The sequence below is a fragment of the Triturus cristatus genome, chromosome 2_2 (assembly GCF_964204655.1).
Source record: "Triturus cristatus chromosome 2_2, aTriCri1.1, whole genome shotgun sequence".
In the NCBI taxonomy this organism is placed as follows: Eukaryota; Metazoa; Chordata; class Amphibia; order Caudata; family Salamandridae; genus Triturus; species Triturus cristatus.
The window spans coordinates 229221204-229240264 of record NC_140582.1 but is presented as its reverse complement, the minus strand read 5'-3'; positions in this window follow the sequence as shown (position 1 = coordinate 229240264).

Here is a 19061-nt window from a genome sequence, read left to right as displayed (position 1 = left end):
TCTACACACACGATGTTACATCTCTAAGATGCCATGAAACATCTTGTATGTTGATAGTTTACGGATCTATTTAGGGCACATCCACTAGTTCTGCCATGGCAAAAATGCAGTAGTGAGCATGAATACAACATACACTTCGCACTATTAACCCCTTGCCTGCTCATGGCGGAACCACTCCGTCATGAGCCACGGTCGCGCTGTGCTCATGACGGAGTGGTTCCGTCATGTTGCGGCCATTGGCGGCCGCTCCGCCCACGCGGCACTGATTCCCCCCCTGTGCGGGCGAACAATGCAAGTGGGCGGAGTCGTGACGGAACCACTCCGTCATGACCACAGCTCGCCCGTGACTCATGACGGCGTGGTTCCGTCACGAGCATGGCGGCACCGCGCTGACCTCGAACCCCCCCAGCGCCGCGGCGGAATTCGTGCCGCGTCGAAGGGGTTAATAAACAGGCAGCGAAACCCCTATTCTGGTCCTTGTTCCTTTATGTGCCACAATAAGGCCTGAAGTCAAGCTGCTTGGCTCACGCTATAAGGAGGCGATAAAGCCTGTCAGTGACAGCACCCGCCTGCAAGGGGATGTCTGGGGGGTCCATGGGACCCCCTTTATCCCCTGCAGAGAGGGCTGCTCTCAAGGGGAGCACTGATAGTGCGTCACCTTTTAGATGGTGCACTGTCTGTGCGCCTCCTGAGGACTTCTTTGACTCTGCGCCCGCGTCTGTAATATGGTGCGTGCGTAGAGTTAAAGGAATTCCCTCCTTTGCTTAGGGCACACCCTTATGCAAATGAGGGAATGCCCTCTGAAGGTAACGCTGGCGCTTTAAGTTCGCTAGCATTATCGGTATTGTAGAAGGGGTCTCACAAGCATCTGCGCCTCCCTCTATAATACAAAGGGGCCCAAGGGGTGCGCAAAGTGGGCTAAACACCCGTTGCGCCCCAGGGGCAACTTCTGTAATACAGCCCCTGTATGGAAAGCTTTAAAACAGAATTACAGAGGAATTCTTTTTTATGTTGTTTTATTAGCGCGAATTCGACCTGAACGTATCATAGCGTTTTACATGAGCACCAGTTGCATCACAGACGGACACATTCATTTTTTTGGGCACGGCCGCTCTAGCCGTTTAGCCACATCCTCTCTCCTATAACAATTGATTGTAGCCGTTGCAAAAATGACAAGGCAGGTCAACATTATCTAAAACCATCTTCCTGAAGTACTGGCCTGAGGGAGGATGTTCTAATCTTTAGGTAAAATTTGCATATTGAAGCATAATGTAGATTGTTTTGGTGCGAAATTCCAGTACAGGGACATACAGAGCGGTCACTCCCTACGTGAATGCGCACTATGGCCGACCAGAAGCCAGACAACAAATACTTATGATGTGCATTTTCGATTACCGATAAATAAAATATTAAACCTCCCGTGATTTGTAGTGCAGGATGAGCAACATTAGTTGGTTTGCTAGCTTCCTTCTGTATAAGCTTTTCTTCACAAATATTAAAACATAAACTTTTAAGTTAATTTTTTAAACAGAACAAAGGGATTCAGGTTTATTAAAAATTTCCAAACTTTCGGATCCAACACAGAGATTTCTTAAATTATCTATACAATACAATTATACAATTGTAATATGCAAACATGTTCTCAGTGTCAAAAATTACAAATAGAAAATAAATTTCAGACACAGCGTAACAAAATAGCTACAGGAGTATTTAGAGAAACGTGCGAAATGTGTGCACCTATTAATCTGAAACCAGAACATGTAATAATACATCAAATGAGAAAGAATCTTGTAACAGTGCAGGCGAGGTTCTTCTGTGGGCGTCATTCTTTGCAGTTAATTTTGCTTTCACGGGTTCGACAAGTCACTTTAGCTTTGATTGGTAGCACGTTTACTCCATGCTTAGTAAATTCCACCACACTGTTCGACACTCACGTGTTTCCATGGCAATAGTACGAGCTTGAGGGAAGGGAAAACCCATCTGCAGAAGGAGAGAGGCACAATCGATAAAAAACTAAATTATAAAGAAAATAGTGTTCAGGGGAATACGAAAGAGCAGGGGGGTTTCAGATGTGACCTCCTCGACTGCAGTTGAGCTTAATAGATATATATGTGGAGGTGGGAAGAGATACACAGTCGGCAGAGTAGAAAATCAATGACATGTTGATGCAGGGGACTTAGAGATAAGCTTTATGGAATGTTGAGATTTCAGCTTTGCAGCTGGGTCCAGAAAAGAGTGCACGTACCGTGCTGAGTCTCAAAAGCATTTATGAGTATGGAAAGAAGCACTACAGGAGTAATCTTTTATGTACTCTCTGTGAATCAGCCCTGAAACATCTGAAAATGAAATTCAGTGGCGGCTCCTCCGCTGAGGCAGGGGAGCGTCGCCCCACTGCTTTTAGCAGTGGAAATAAAGGAAAAATAAAATGATAGTAACGGGACGTTATTATCATTTTATTTGTTCCTGCGCCTTTGTGGGGCATGGCTGCTCTGCTCTCAGAGTAGGGGAAGAAGTGGTGGTACTCTGACAAGTGCCCATGAATGCTTGACCGGCCCGAACTGTCATGCGCACTTTGCATGTTATCCAGGCAGGTTGCATTGCAGCCTGCATGGAGAACATGCCCAGGTCCCCATTCCCCATATGAGTGCCGAACTACGGTGCTCAGACTAATCACAACACTGCATTGCAGCGTTTTTATTGGTCAGGGGAGCCTGAGTGCTTACCAATCATAACGCAGCAAGGCAGCGTTGTGATTGGTCAGGGGAGCCTGGCTACTTCCTTTTTCGGCTGGAGAGGAGGAACAAGGACAATGAGAGACGATGCGGAGAGCATCCAGGAGGTAAGTTTTCTTTTTTTTAATCTTTACCCCCGCCCACCTCACCACCCCTAATCTGTGCCAGCCGCTACTGATGGAAATCAAATGGGAATATTTGGGTCATAGCCATGTATATTAGAACATAGAGCAAGGATTTTGTCCTCTCTGCACTTTACTAACAGGGAGTTGGATGTTTTTCCATCTCATTGGCATGCAAGAGTAGCAAAAAGAGTACTCCTGTAGGAATTAATTCCCAAACTCATAAATGCTTTTGTGAATCAGTCCTTGTAGAATGACAGTTCAGCTTGCAGGGTGGCTCAGAGGAGGATATATTCAACCCATACCTTGTTAATACAAGAATGCAGATCTTGGCTCATGGAAGTCATTTAGGGGTGCCTGGGGTCAGAGTTGGGATCTCTAGCTTGTCCCTTGCTACCCCTGGCACTGCCTTTGTGACCCCTGGCCTCAGAGGAGCTAAAAACAGTGCCAAGTATGCAAGGGTGTTTTGCATAATCAGAGTCAGGCTCTAATCTTTTTTTCTGCTTATTTTTATTTAATAAATAGTGAATAATAGTTTATTATTTACTATTAGTTTAAGAAAAAGTGGAGTACCAAGATCTGGACCTTCACTGCATCTGAGGTAAGAAAACTAAAATGGCGTTAAATGTATCTTGTGTGCATGCATGTGGGTGAGAGTGAGATTGTGTGAGAGAGCACATATGTGTTTGAGCATGTATGTTTGCATGTTAGATCATGGGTATCAACATGAGTGAGTGATTATAAGTCAGTCAGAGAGGGTGCGAATGAGTGAGTCTGGGTGAGAGTGAGTGTAAGACACAAGGGGGTGCATTACGATGTGCGGAAAGCCTCCTCCCAACAGTCAGAATCTCCTTGACCGCGTTGGAGCCCTTCTGACTGATTGGGTTATGATGTTCGCGGTCGGAATGTAAACGGTGCTGTCAATCCAAATTGGTTCCGAGCGACTTGCAGAGTATTCTTGTCAGTCGGAACTGCATCATACACCCCTATGGACAGCTTTTCCACCCTTGGGATTATGATGTCTATTTTCAACAGCCTTTCTGCGTCGGCCTGTCCGACCTGGAAAGGTTGTGGAAAAAAATGACTCTGGGGCCCCTGGCAGGGCACCCTAGGCCCCACGGCCTACGGTTGATGGCCAAGGGGGTACATAAGAGACATCCGTGTAAAACCCTGCATTGTGTGGCAGGCACCGTGGGGGGTCTGCAACAGGGTGCAGGGTTTTCTGCAAACACCCCATTTCCCCATAGGAGGCTGTGTTACGGCCGGGTGACGGGCAACAGAAGAGCTCCCATAGGGAACAATGGGACTCCGACCGAACAGTGTTCGGTCGCATCGTAATCCGGTGGTCAGAAACGCTGACTGCAAGTCAGCCGCTCCCGATTCCGAGTTAGTGTTTGGGGGAGTCTTTTCTACCGACATCGTAATCGACCCCTAGGTGAAAATGAATGAGTGCAACTGAGTGCTAACGAGAGAATGAGTGTGAGTAAGTGAATGTAAGTGGACCTGTTCCGCTGTTGGACCTGGCATGCTACTTGTCATATGGAAGCACCCTTAGCAAAATGGTGGCACTGGCATATTGGAGACAATACTTGCATATGGGATACCCTCAGCAAAATTCTAGTGCTGGCACATTGTAGGTAAGTTTTGGCATGGGCACCCATAAAAAAATGCCAGTGCTGGCCTACTGGAAAAAATCCATGGCATAGATAGCACCTGTGGCAAATTGCTGGTGTTGGCACATTGGAGGAAATTCTTAACATATGGTAAGACAATGGTGGCAATGTCATGGGTCCATTCATTACAAAATGTGGCCCATGACATATTAGACATAACCTTTGACATAAGGGACATTCATAGTGCAATAGAAGCAGTATTAGGAAACTTCTGGCACTGGCATATTGTATGCAATGTTTGGGCAAAAGGGTCCACCATAGCAAAATACTGGTCCTAGCAATCGAGGTAATCTTTGGCATAAGGGGGCACCCATAGGACATTTTAAAAACATAATTGGGTGAACTCATGGGGATGCAATTAAAGGACTTTAATATTTAGAGTGTTTTTTAGAGCCTATGACTGTTCTTCCATAGAAGAATATTAGTTGTACAATTATTATGTAAGTTCTGCAATGTTAATTATTGTGATGTCATCAGGATTAGGTTCATGTGACATCACTTCTTGGGATGATTTCGGGTCAAAGGTCACATGGTGTTACTTCCTGTGTCATCATTAAGGTCAAAGGGTATATGATGTCACTTCCGCTACCCCAAGGATTTTGGTGAATCGACGTCCATGTCTTGGCCTATATTATGTGTTGAGCGAATTGCCATGATCTGTGCTGTGGCGCACCTTTAACAGGCTATTTTAGGTGTAGGCCAAGTCAGTGCGCTCTACCAAAGGAAAATAAGTTTCTCCAGCACAGTCATAAACTTGTGCATGCCCTCATTAGTGAAATGCAGACAGTTGCTTGAAGCAGTAGGTCCGTCTTTTCCTTTGCAGGCATCAACACTACCTGCCTTTCAAAATGGGACAGAGATGCCCCTGAAGACAGGTGCAGTCATCGACTGTACCCAACTGGATGGGAATGTGTAAGGGGTTCATGGGACCCATTTCCCCCTGTTACACATGGTACCTTGGAGGTCAAACTGACTGTGCACCACCTCTTTGTGGTGAACAATCAGTGTGATCTCTGACAGCTCCTTTGTATCTGCACCCTTGTCTATAATATTACATGGGCACAAAGGCAAATGCCCCTATACAAAGGAGGGAACGTCCTACTGAGATTATGACGGCACTACACGTTTACAGGCTTAATCTATATTACAGAAGAGCCCATCCAAAGTCTGCGGTCCCTTCTGTGATCCCAAAGTGCCCTGGGTTCACAGAAATCTGATACACATTCCCATTGTGCCTTAGGACCCTTTTCACAAGAGGGCCCCTGTTGCTTTCTAAGTAACTTCCTGGGGCATTTTCATGAACAATGTGCGCCGTGCAAAAATTGATTTGCACACCTCCGTTGGCACAGGAGCAGCCACAGTGCCGTAATTTACATACCTAATCATCAGTTTGTGCACATGCCTTATTTTGAGAATAGCAGAGATCTGCATATTTCATTTGACATTAGTTATTGAACATTTGATGAAGTTTGTCTAACTGCAAATACGGTCAACAAACGTGCTTTGCATTTATTCAAAGCAGGAATTGTTTGTCGCGCTCTCAGTTAGCAGCAGCTTTATGTAAACAACTGTTGAAAAATGTAATATGGAAATCTGCAGTAATCTCAACAGATGGCATGTGTGTAAATTGGTGAGTAGGCTTCTGAACCACAGAAATAATTCTGCAAGGGTGTAAACATATTGTGTAAATCAATGTTGCACTGTAGAACATACCAAAGATGTTGTTACCATGTGCAATGTACCCTTCCAGTCTGTCCAATGTATATGAAAGTGACCGTGCTATGATTGACCTTGTTAATTATTCTACAGCGTATGTTTGCAAGGTCAATTTCGCTTCTAGCAGGCAATGTTGGATTTGGGGCGTTCCTCTTCAAATGAGCCGATGGCTTTTGAATAATCAAAGAAATAATAACTTCTAATAAGTCAAGGCCTGCAGTGTTTACAATGCACTTAGACTGACAGTAGTAAAGTCTTGAACCTTGAAAAAGATGAGCATAGACTATTTACCCATAACTACATTTACTGCATAACACAAAACGCAATGATTTATCTCCATTATCTAGTCATCAAAAAAAGTGACAACTTACACAAGAATTCAACAGAGCACCCGCCAGGGTTGTCTGTTGTCGCTGGTGATTTTTGCCCTTGTGGCCTTGGTCAGGCTCGACCCTTGGTCTACAGTCTGCAGTGAAATGCCAATAGGAGGACAAAATCTCATTATACGCTGATGACATTCTGTTTTATGTAACAGACCCTGTTAATACACTAGGGGCCTTATTACGAGTTTGGCATTCCTTTGGACCACAGAACCTGTGATGGCAGTCTGACCACCGTCACACTGCAGGCCCTCCCGCAGTATTATGAGTGTGGCTGTCGGACCCCTACAGGATCACTGCGACTGCCGGGATCAAAGATCCCATGGCAGTTGCGCAGCGGTCAGCAGCACTAATATGCAGTCGGTTGCCGCTGCGGCACCACCAAGAATATTAGGAGTTGCCTGTCCACCGCCCATTTCATTTCTGTGAGCCCGCCATGAAAAGGGTGGTAAAGAGGCAACAAAGAGGGTCCTAACAGGGTGCCCTGCCACTCCTGGGCCTGGGGGTGCATGCGGGGGGGGGGCACATGTAGTACACCCCGATTTTGCACCCCCAGGTCCTGCACAGTGTGCAGGAAGGTGCAGTCGACACTCTGAGAAGGCGGTCTGCATGTCAGGGTCTTCGATGAGCCTGACAGACCAGCGCCTTAGACCGTGGCAGCACCACCCGCCGGACCAGGATTTAACTCCTAATCTGGTGTGTGGCAGCACCATGTCTTTGGCCATTCTACAGCAGAGGTCGTGTTGCACCGTACGCTGTAGGACCTCCGAAGTCGTAATAAGGCCCTGGATAGATGGATGCACTGAATTTGGACGCTACTTCGGTTATACTATTAACTGGAAAAATACACTAATGTATCTTTTGAAGGGCTGGGAGCCACCACTGGCCCGTGATTGTGAAGCAAGTATGGTTTCAGATGGGTTTTGTTACCTGGGTATATGCATCACTGCTGATCCTGACCTGTTCTTAAGTAAAAATCTCTCACCGCCACAAGACAGGCTGAGGCAAGACTTGTGGAACTGGAGGTCCATACCCCTGTCACTTCTCGGCAGGGCAGCCCTTTTTAAAATGATGTCCCTATCCCGCATCCTCTATGATCTACAAAACATACCTTAACTGGTGCAGGATTCATACTTCAAAGCCATTGATGGGGTAATTAGAATACTGCTCTGGGATGGGAACCCAACAAGGATTGCAATATGAAAACTCGCTAGGGGCTGGTATGATGGAGGTATAGCCCTGCCTAATATTCATAAGTACTACCGGGCTGCACACTCACCACCATCAACAGCTGGGTTTTCTTACCCCCAGACGATCCTGCAATATAAATGGATAGGATGACAGTGCAGCAGTGCGGTTAGCTCCGGGCGCTCTATTGCACAATTAGGAACACAGCCCTCTTCGACTGAACAGCAACCACAATCGCTCTCTCGCACACAGCCATGAGGGCCAAGGGCTGGAGGAGTAAACTCACACAAGCTACACCCTTATGAGACACAGCTTGGTTATGTACCCTCTGAGCATAGCCAAGATTTGATAAGCAGGACTTAACTGGCTTTTCTTGAGTGGGGGACCTCTAGACTCAGGGGGATGTTCACCCGTGGGTCGATCTACAGTGTGAGTACCAACTGGCCCCTACTGAGATTTATCGATAGCTCCAAATACAATATGCACTCAAGAAGGTATTGCCGAAGGGAGAAGAGCCTCCTGAGTCTTTCCCCCTGTTGGACGAATATATGCAATGGTAAGCCAGGTCCCTGACATACAAAGAGTTAATAAATAACATACCTGATGCCCTGAAACAGTGGACTCAAGACTTAGGAGAGCTGGGAGACGATGAATGAGTGGAGGTTTTGGGGTCCCCGAGGGAAGGGGCCATATGGGCAGGTTTCTGCTTAGTCCAACTAAAACTGCTACATCGGTTCTAATATGCCCAGAGACAACCCTGGTCAAGATGGGTAGATCAATGATGGAGGATTGTGGGTGTTGGCAAGTTGGTACATTTTATCGCATTGGCTGGAACTGCCCAGCAGTACAAGTTTTCTGGGCAGCAGTCGTGGCCAGTATGAGTGAAGTAACTGAGTGTGCTATGATCGATTCTGCAAAATGGTGTCTCCTCAACATCTGGAGTGCAACAGACCTGAACCACATGGAACACATATGATGGACCTTGGGCCTGTGGGTTGCAAAACACAATATAGCAAGGGAAAGGGGGGTCAGAACAGACACCATAGTTGGGAGACTGGAACTATGATATTGTTTGTTGTATTTTGTCTGAAAGGGTGGTATATGTAGGTCAGGCTGCTCCTGAAAATTATTTATTTATGTATTTATTTATTTGTCGGATTTATATAGCGCATGGCTGCCCCAGCAACGGGGCGTCCCAGCGCGACCAAAGACAATGAGCGTCACCAGAAAGAGAGCAGTTTAGGCGTAGACCGGAAAAAACCAGGTCTTAATGGCTTTGCGAAAAGCAAGATGATCTGAATCCCTCTAATTGGAACCAGAAGCAAATTCCAGAGTTTCGCTGCAAGACTGCAGAAGGAACGGCTCTCAAAACACGAGGGATACTCACTAAAGCCTGGTCAGCCGATCTGAGGGAACGCCGCGGCACATAAAACTGCAGCAAGTTGGACAGCCCCAAAGGAGCCTGTTGAGCCAGAATCCTATGCGAAACACAGAGAGTCTTAACCTGGATTCGCTTTTCAACAGGCAGCCAGTGTAGCTTGGACAAAACATGGGAGACTGAACAAGATCTTGGCAAGGCCACCAGCATTCGTGCGGCAGCATTTTGGATGCTCTGCAAGCACCTAACACAAGACTTATTGGCCCCAAGATAGAGAGAATTACCATAATCCAGCCTAGACAAGATTGTCGCTTGGATAATGGTCTGATGCACCCTGGGGGGGAAAAAACCAAGCAGAGGATTCAAGCCACGCAACAGCCCAAAACAGGTCCCTGCCACGGCTTTAAACTATGTATCGAAAGAGAGCTCACTATCGATCCACACACCCAAGTACTTAACTGCCTCTTTGGGCAATGGGGCCAATCTGGGGGAAATGGAGTGTTTACAAGGGGAACATTGGTAATGACTTCACCTCCACTGGCCGAGTGGAATAGCAATCGGGTCCAACTGTATCCTTCACAAATGTTGATTGAAATGAGTGATGGGGAGGAAGTGTTACCAAGAAAGTTGGGTATTCTAATGCTTATAAAACCAAAGGAAATGTTGGTGCACAATTGTGCTTTCAATTTGTTTTTCACTGAACTTTCAATAAAAAGATATATAAAAGAAAAAGAAAAATAATTTAACAGTGCACACCAGCAATGACACTTGGGGCCCTATAACGATGTCAGTCGGTGAGCCTTCGACCACTCGTTGGAGGCTCACCGACCGGCCTCGTAGGTTTAAAGTCTCATCGACCGGCATTGTAGGTTTAAAGTCCGACCGCCTAATTACAATGTAGGCGGTTGGAGTTTAAACCAGCCGGTTGGATTAACTTGCTTCCGATGAGCTCAAGGAGTCTGTCAGCCAGTCGGAGGATGCACATAATCCCCCATGAATGGGGTGTCCGCCATGGGGACTACAATGTCGGTTTCCGAAAGGCTTTTCATATCGGGATTTCTGACATGAAAATCCTGTCGGAAAGCAACTTTGGGGGCCCCTAGCTGGGCCCCCATGCCTCAGCAGCCTCTGGTTGGGTACCAGGAGGGCACCTATGGCGCCCCCTGTTAATTCCTGAACTGTGTGGCAGACACCATGAGGTGCCTGCCACACGGTGCAGGGATAAACAGAAACTCCCATTTCTCCATGGGAGCTTGTGCTGTGGCCGGTTTCTGACCGCTGCACAAGCTCCCATAGAGAAATAGGAGCTTGCGTCTGCACCATGTGCGGTCGCATTGTAATTGCGGTGTCGGGACCACCATCATCGTAATGAGCCCCAAGGTGTTTTCAGCTGCAAAAAGGTAAAGATCAATAGATGTAAAAAACGACATGGAAAAGAGAAGAAGACAACTGGGAACTAACAGATGGAAAAATATCTTGTTAAAGACAGCTACCTATCTATAAATGTATGGAATATGACTATCGGGTGAACTCCATCTCCACCAAAGCAAAGTATTCTACTGGTGAGCTACTCACACAGCTTACCTGTAATGTGACTCAGGACATTATCTCCTGGAAAGGAAATGTAAAGGTGTGCTCAAATAATGATGAAACCAAGAGCAGGGCAGCACAGTGTTACAGAGTCTGGGTCATTAGACCCAACCTGATGATTTTCATAGTATTTGTTTCACTGGTTTAAAGCACAAGATTCTGAATGTTTTCCTTCTTAATTGACTTTAAACATACCTCACCCACATTCCAGCTTCATATTTTATCTTTGGCTCTATTAAAGGTTTCACAGCTAAAAAAAATGCTCCTGCTGGTAAAAGACACAAATATAAATTTGAGAATATCCTGTGACATGGATATCGTTTCAAACATATCACAACTGCAAGCATATTGTAGAGCAGAATAAAGTAAGCAAGAATGTCATTTTTTAAAGAATATTGTTTACTTTGATATAGTTGTAATAAATATCATTGTTTAATAATTTTATGCATATTTTCTGTAGTTGCTACTTTTATTAGTAACATTGTTATCAGTTTTTTTAACCATAGTGCATAGTTTCAAATGTGTAATTTATGTTTTTTATTTAGTTAGTAATTTATATTGAAGCAGCTGGTTTTTGGTTTTTTAGGGGAATACGGTGGAAAGTTAATTAAATAATAATTTATGTTTTTCTTATGTTAAATATTTTTTTTTAATTATTTAAGTAATTTTTCTAATGTTAATCTATGTTTTTTTAAATAATTAAATTAGTAATTTAAATTTAAGTAGCACGAAGTTGGGATTATATGAGCATAATAGGGTGGGACGCTATTTAAATGAAAATATATTTAAAATGTATTTTTTTCTATGTTATTTAAATATTTAATTGATAATTTAGTATGTCAGTTTTTTAAATATTATTAGACGACTAATTATGTTAATTTTTGCCCCATATGAAATATTTATTTTTGCTTTGATAAGTTTATTTAATAATATTAATATTTGTGAAAAATGAAATTTATATTTCTTAACCTCTATTTGTTTTAAGTACTTAGGGCCTCATTATGATGGGGATGGGACTGCCACTGTGAGGCCGTCATTGGCTGTGCAACACTGCCCGCCGCATTAGGATGGCGCGCGGATGGTCGGCAGGTGGAGAGACCATCCAAGACTAATCCGACTGACCATTGGACGGACCGTAATCCCTACAATGGTGGAGGTGCCTGCTCAGGCACCGCCGTAGGGATTACAACGTCAGTTTCCGCTGGCCGTTTCATGGTGGTTAACCCGCTGTGAAAATGACTTGGGAGCCCATAGAGAGCTTCCCTTTCCCCCCGGACCTCTGCCATGGGTCCGGGGGGGAAGCACATCCCTGCATCATGACCCACATTGTGCATGCCACATAGTGCAGGGATGTTTCTATTGTGTTTTTATGTTTTGCGGCTTGTGCTTCAGCCCGCAGCACACACCGCAATCCAAAAAATACACATTATGACCGCCCAGAAGGCTGTAGCATCCTAAAACCAATTGCGGGACCGCCAACAGCTAGTCGGGGGGTCCCGTTCCCGATAGGATGGCGGTCGGGCGAAAGTGTGACAAAGAATGACAAAATCATTATGAGTTGGAATAGTATTTGTAACCCCTCTGAAGTTCAGTACTTTTGCTACTGTTGCTTAGATTGTTTCTTAGACTGGAGTGGGAATTGTAAATCTAACCTCTCCGCAGTCTAACCCAGCGGAAACTACTGTTTCCTTTACTGTTATTTACATTGGGATGGGGAATAGTAAACTTAACCCCGCCATAGTCCAATACCTTCACTACTGTTACTTTGATCGCAGTGTAAATAGTGTATCTAAGTTCTCCATATACCAACACTTTCCTTACAGTTGATTAGACTAGAATGGGAATAGTAAATGTAAGGTCTCTGAAGTACAACTTTTCCCCTGGGCTTGTGTATATCGGAATGATATTTATCCATTTAATGAATGCAAGGTGTGGCAGCTTTTCGAGTTTTTAAAAATTGGAGTTATGTTCATTATTTTTCCTAGTGTTGTTTAATGTTATTTGTTTGGACCTGAGATTCATTTTTAATATCAATATTATTACTATAATTGTTTGTTATATTTTTTTATATGTTTTTAAATGTAATGTTTTGTTATTGTAGTGTTTTTGGGATAATTTGTAACAATTCAAATATTGTTTTTTATTTTTAAAATGGATATACATTTATAGGTATAAATTTTATTTGAATATTTACTTTAAATTATTAAATGAAACAATTTGTATGAGTTCATTTTAATATTGAAATCAGGTTCAACATTTTTGTTTATTATATATTTGATTTTATAACAGTAATTTTAAGTTAATGGTAATATTTTAAATTAAAATATATTGACAAAAGTTTGCTATTTTTATATAAAAAATATATATATATATTATATTACCTACTGGCGATCGCCAGTAGGTAGTTATAGTTAGGACCCCTTTTCCATAGGAAATCCGCAACATTCTATTTTGAATAACTTTGGCGCCGGTTGACGAATCCTCGCTAATTTCTCAAAATAGGTGGGGCGCTACGCTCCGCTCCTACCCTGAAAGTCTCGGGGGGATTCGTCAAGCGGGGGCTGAGATAAAAGGGGGGTCCCAAAACGCGTTTTTCCCATGCATTTTTCCATAGGACCTTTAGACAGGGCTACAGCCCGAACGGCTGAACAGAATTACTAGAATTACTAGAAATTTGGCAGAGAGGTAGTCCCTAGGTCAAGGAAGTGCCTTTTGTAGATTTGGTGTAAATCTGTTCAGTAGATTCTGAGAAAATAGCCTTTAAATCAATATATATATCTGAGCCAGCTTATGGTACGCTTACCGTAAGCTTACCGTACGCGTACGGTGGCGTGCGCGATTCTGATTGGCTGTTACATCTAAGTAAACATTCGAATCGGTCGAAACCAGGAAGCGGCGGCCGCCATTTTCTCTCTCGCACTCTGAGGGGGGGCTGTAAACAAAGGCAAAAAACATATAAAGGGGCTGTTTAGACAGCGCCCATGCACATAGCCATGTTAGTTGAGTCCTCAAAGATCCCCTAAGGGCAAAAACGGTAAATTTTTATTTTTTGAAAATTTCGCCGATTACGCTTACCGTACGCGTACGGTGCGCTTACGCTAAAAATGTTAATAAAAAAAAAAAAACACTCTCTGTGCATGGCATATTATTGTCATCACTTACAAATTAAATTTAACAGATTACCTATCACAAGGAAGCGCATAATATGTCCTCCATGTGCGCACGGTGCGCTACGCGCACCGCGTGCCCACCTTGCGTGTACGGCACTAACTGCGTAAAGTGGGCGCGCGGTGCGCGAAGCGCACCGCGTGCTCACTGTGCGCGCACGGTGCGCGAAGCGCACCGTGCGCGCACGGAACGAACTGCGTTAAGTGGGCGTGCACGCCACGAATGGCGTAAAGTAACTTAGCATTTAAAAAACTGTACAAATTCACTGAAAAAACCATAGGTTTCACACACGTTATAGTTAGGAATTAGCATTTAAAAAACCTTGCAAATTCACTGAAAAAACCATAGGTTTCACACATGTTATAGTTAGCAGAAATTTTACTGATAAAAAACCAATGAAATTCCCCCGTTATAGTTAGTGCAGGCAACTATAACTCACGCGACCGCAATCTTCTGCTGATGACATATGTGTCTTTATGAAAAAAAAATATTTGTAATATATGTATAGCTAAAAATGTATGGAAGAAGACATGGGCAAATAAGTGTCTAAATACAGTATTAGCATCAGCAGAGGATTGCGGTCGCGTGAGTTATAGTTGCCTGCACTAACTATAACGGGGGAATTTCATTGGTTTTTTATCAGTAAAATTTCTGCGAACTATAACATGTGTGAAACCTATGTTTTTTTCAGTGAATATATATATGTCTGTGTACATTTTATTGTGACTTATTACAATTATTTTTTAATGTTATTAGTTTGTACCAATTTATTAATTTAAATGATATGGGACCTGATTACGATGTCGGTCGGAAAACTAAATCGCATGACTCCTTGATTTGGTTCCGACTGACTTGCAGTCGGCGGTGCCTCCCGACCGATTACAATGCTACCGAACACCGTTCGGAAGGACTCCCATTGACTTCAATTGGAGCCTGTGTTCCAACCGACAACACAGGCTCCTATAGGGAAAATTGATGCCTGGGGAAAACCTTGCAAACTGTGGTGGGCACCCCTTGGTGTCTGCCACACTGTGCATGGGTTTACAGGGGGGTTCCTTGGGTACCTGCTATGGGCTACTAAAGTCAGTTTCCGACAGCCTTTTCGTGTCAGACAGACCGAGTTGGAAAGGCTGCCGGAATCCGATATCGTAATTGGTTGGTCGGAAACTCTGTCCGTTGGGCTGTTCGATTCGGCTCCGACTGACTCGGATTCTCCGAATGCCGGCCGTAACCGATTCGTAATGTACGAACGGTTCTCCTTCCAACTGCGAGCATCGTAATCGGTCGGTCAGTCGTATGATGACAATATTTTTGTAAACAATATGTTTGACACAGTTATTCATGGCAATTGATATTGTTGTTCTTGATAATTTGTCATACAACCACTCCTGCTTGGGAGGCCACTCTTCACCCGATCTAGTTTTAGTGCAGTAGAACAAGCAGCTAAATCTATGACTTACAGTAAATAATTTGAGGGCATCTTAAAATCATATTTTTTTCTGTTTAATGTTCCCTAGTCTAGAACCAGTGAGCCCTGAATTTAGCGCCAGGAGACATCAGAGCAACTCTTCCTTTTAGAATCTTCTAAATCAAGCCATCATATCACCGATGTCAAAATCTCAATTCCCTTCCACATATCATTAACATGGTCAATACTTGATCTAAATTTGTTATCTTGGTTTGACTGCTCACCAGTCTTAATTGCTTTATTGCATATGCTCTTTTAAAATTATGCACAGTTTTATACCCATGCAGCCACCGCTGCTTCGGATCTCTTTTAAGTATAAAAAGATTTTTATTAACTCAGAAACAAAGACACATAAAATAGGATGTACAATACTTTTTAATTTATATATATATTTTTAAACAAGTCAGATAAAAGGAAAAAGCAACATGGGAAAGAAAAGAAATAAGGGAACGAAAAGGGAAAAAGAAAGAAAGGAATGAGTCAAAGAAAAAAGAAAAGAAAGACAATAATAGTTAATTTACTGATTTATTGAGAAGTACAATTGTTAAATAAAAATATTGTAAGGGGTAACCATCATGAATCATTGATAATTTTGGTCCTAATATCAAAAGTGAAAACAGTCTCTGTGCCATTGTCGTCTTATATATGGTTCCACCAAGAAAGAACCACTCATTTAGAAAAGTCCTTTCATCAAAAGGTTATTTGCCTAGAAGCGATGGCAGTTAAAAAATACGGTAATTTAATATTGTACCTAGTGTCAGCACATGAAGATAATAGAGAACCCAAAAGTAGATTCTTAAAAGAGAGGGATATAGTGGTGTTTGAAATCACCACCCTTGGGCCATACTAATTTCCAGGAAGAATTAACAAAGCTGCAACAATATAACATGAGGTATAGTACCTTTTATAAGACCAACATAAATTGGAATTGTAACTATTAAACTTACAGACATGAACAGAAAAAATAATCTACTCTAAATAAAAACAACAACTGTGTTATGTTTGCAGATTTAAATGTTTTAAAGAATTTAAGCCAAATTTTGTTCCAGGAATAGGAACTATTAAACTTACAGACATGAACTGGAAAAGTAATCTACTATAAATAAAAACAACAACTGTGTAATGTTTACAGGTTTAGATGTTTTAAAGAATTTAAGCCAAATTGTGTTCCAGGTTATTGTATTAAATTGAGGATAAATATCATTTTCCCATAAGAGTTCAAATGTGGTCCTACATCTCATTATGTTTGGTTGATGAAGTGGTGTATAAATATAAGACGCCTTTGTATGTTATCCTCATGTATTAGAGATTTAAACCCTGTTTGTGGAACATAATTTTTTAGAAGAACTGGATGAAATGTTGGGGAGGGACGCATGTAGTAACATATGGTCTTTAACAAACGTGTTGGGTAATGAGGGCTTGATTATAATTTTGGCGGTCTGATTGCCAAACCGCTGTTGCAGCGGTTGGGAGAAGACCGTCAAGCCAGTGGCATTCCCACTGCTACATTACGAGCAAACCACCGGGCTGGCGATGTGCCAGCGGTGGTCTTGAGGGGACAGCCTGCTTCTGCTCACAGAGTGAGCCTGAATGCAATGCCACCACCCTGCAGAACCTGCACTGTTGTGCAATCACTGTTGCATAGCACACAGTGCGCGCAAAACAGTGCAGACATAGTGGGGCACAACATGTCCCCCAGCTACAATACCAAATGGGCAAAAGCACCTGGGGCCCCTTCCAAGCTTTTCTGCCACGGGGTCCCTGCCATGAAAAGGTCGGCGAAAATGTAACTTATTATTGGAAGGCTGGTACCAGCATCGGCACAGCCTCCAGTCCCCCCCCTTCTCCACCGCTGCCGCCGCAGGATCCAAGATCCTGTTGGTGGTGCCGATCTTGTATCGCTCTGACTGCCATACTCGTAATTGGGTTGTGGGATCGCTTACTCAGCAGCTATGTCCACACTGCCAATTCCAAAGCGGTCCCTGGACCACCACAATAATAATCAGCCCCTAAGTTTCTTGTCTCAAAGGGTATTGTATATGCTTCATCCCATAGTTGATTAATACAGGACACACACTTTTCTTTCCAAAGCGTTCAACAAAATGAATTATTATGAATTTTGAACTATTTTCATTCCATATTATGGTGCCAATTCCGATCAGTTAAAAATAATTTGCTTACGACCCGTATCAGTATTTTTTTACGTACGAGTCGTACAAGTACCGTACAAACGGCCAAGTACGATTCGTACGTGAAAAATAACTACGAATAGCGTCGGGAAAAGTGTACGAGAGGGCGTCGGAAAGTTTTAACGTCCGAATATCGTCGGGAAAAGTGTACGAGAGTGAGCCGGACATTTTTACGTGCAAATCATAAAACACAAGTCCGAGCGCGCAAGTACGATCCCGACCGTCTGTCCGAATACACAATCGCACGTAAAATGGCCTGTACGGAGCCAACGCAGTAGCACACATGTACACGGGTAAACTTATGCCCGTGTACGAGCCGTACAGCCCCCCCACCCCCAAATATGTCAGCACCGTACACCACCCTGTCCGCACTGTACCCCTGCCCTGCAACTGTACGCGCCGTACCCCCCCTGTATGTGCCGTACCCCCCCATGTATGCGCCTTACCCCCCCTGTCTGCACTGTACCCTAGCCCCGCACCTGTACGCGCCATACCCCCCATGTATGTGCCTTCCCCCCATGTACGTGCCGTACCCCCGCATGTACGCGCTGTACCCCCCATGTATGCACCTTACCCCCGCATGTACATGCCGTACCCCCGCATGTACGCGCCGTACCCCCATGTATGCACCTTACCCCCCCATGTAGGCTCCGTACCTCCGCATGTATGCGCCATACCCCAGGCCCGCACGTGTACGCACCGTACCCCCACCGCATTTACGCGCCTTACCCCCCCATGTACGCTCTGTACCTCCGTATGTACGCGCCGTACCCCAGGCCCGCACGTGTACGCACCATACCCCCACCGCATGTACGCGCCGCACTCCAACACCGTACCCCAGCACCCTCACCCAGCATCGCGTATGTACGGATCGTACATACGCGAAAAAGACTCTTACAGAACCAGTTCACTGTAAAATAGCACAAGGAGGGTCAATTCGACTCGCACAACACCACAAAACACGTCTACATGACAAAATACATCTCAATGACTGACCTGGCACATCCAAACAGGCAAACAGAGGCCCTAAATCACAACCACCTCTTATAACACACCCACCAAAATTCAAACACAGCCACACCCAAAAATGGACCAATAAAAAGGGCCCACACACACAACCCATGAGCCTTTGCAACAGACCCACTGCTGCCAGACCCCACACACAAACAACTCTACATTACTGATACCTTCACTACACCTTCACTCACACACCTTCACACAACCTCCTTCACAAACATCCCCCTCTTCACATTCACACACACACCGTCACATTCACACCCACACACCCACACACCCACAACCATCCACACCCACACCCCACACCATGCCCACAGACAAGAATCCAAAGTTCACAATGGCGGAGCTGGACCTCCTTGTCAATGAAGTCATCAGAGTCGAGCCACAGCTGTTTGGAACATTGGTCAGACAGACGAGCATAGCTGAAAAATCTGCCATGT